This window comes from Papaver somniferum, chromosome 8 (genome assembly GCF_003573695.1).
Source record: "Papaver somniferum cultivar HN1 chromosome 8, ASM357369v1, whole genome shotgun sequence".
Classification (NCBI taxonomy): domain Eukaryota; kingdom Viridiplantae; phylum Streptophyta; class Magnoliopsida; order Ranunculales; family Papaveraceae; genus Papaver; species Papaver somniferum.
This window is the reverse complement of record NC_039365.1, coordinates 20,556,433-20,557,552: the sequence shown is the minus strand read 5'-3', so window position 1 is coordinate 20,557,552 and position 1,120 is coordinate 20,556,433. Positions and strand designations below refer to the sequence as shown.

The 1,120-nt window shown below is 38.6% G+C and overlaps 1 pseudogene; it reads left to right on the top strand.

Moving 5' to 3' along the window:
* Positions 1–327: 327 nt before the first annotated feature.
* LOC113307076 lies at positions 328–427 on the top strand (annotated as a pseudogene).
* The last annotated feature ends 693 nt before the right edge of the window (positions 428–1,120 follow it).

The following is a 1,120-nucleotide window of genomic DNA, read 5'->3' as shown; positions in this document are numbered from 1 at the left end:
AATATTCTGGCCTTCCCAAAAAGGCTCCACTCTACCACTAGTTTGGCCCACTTCTAAGACTTCTAACCTTTTTGCTATAGCAGCAATTTTGGCATCTGATTCATAGCCTCCTTCTACCATATTAACGTTTCCTCTACTTAAAAGAATTGTTTTCTGGGGTGCCCTACTGTTTTCCCATTGCTGGGTTTTTTCGGCGATTTCATTAAAAAATTCCATTGCCGATCAACAGTTTGGTTTTCAAATCCACCAGTGCATAGAGACTCAACCATGGTCGTTGTGGAATAATCTAAACCCTCATAAAGGATCTGAACTAGCCTAACGTTTTTTAAACCATGATGAGGACACTGGGATAATAAATCATTGAACCTTTCCAAATACTTATATAAAGATTCTCCCTCTTGTTGTGAAAATGTGCATATTTGCGTCCTAATAGACGATGTTTTGTTCCTAGGGAAAAACTTATTGAAAAAGGAAGATGTAAGTTGTTCATATGTCTCAATTGACTCGGAGTCCAAACTATACAGCCACGACTTGGCCTTATCTTTCAGGGAAAATGGGAATAACCTAAGTTTCAAAGCATCATCATCTAAGCCTCTAATTCTTAGAGTACTACAAATTTCCTCAAAATCCCTAACATGGTAATAAGGGTTTTCATTTTCTTTCCCAAAAAGATTGGGAGCATCTGTAAGGTCCCAGGTTTCAGTTCATAGGGTGCCTCCATTTCATCTAACTTAATACACGAAGGACAGGTAGTCCTAGTTGGATTCAACAAAGCTTTCAAAGTTGCCATTTCTGGCGCTATTGGAGAAACATGGATTCTCTCCTCAGTCAAAGGACGTTCAAAAACAGACTCTACAAAAGTCGGACTTTCTAGATTAAGGTAATCGAGACGCTTCGAACTACTAGGTTTCTCTTTAACAAATCTACCTAGTGCGTATCTTTTACGTTCAGGCATACAATAGAATTTTCTAAATTGGAAGGGTAAGCAAAGACAGATCAAGGCCGACTCAACCAAATCAAACCTATTGATTTCTAGCAAACAAAAAGCATGATGGCTCCACTTAGATTGTTTCTAGACCAGCTTCTAATCCTTCGAACGGGAATTCGTTACAATTTAAGC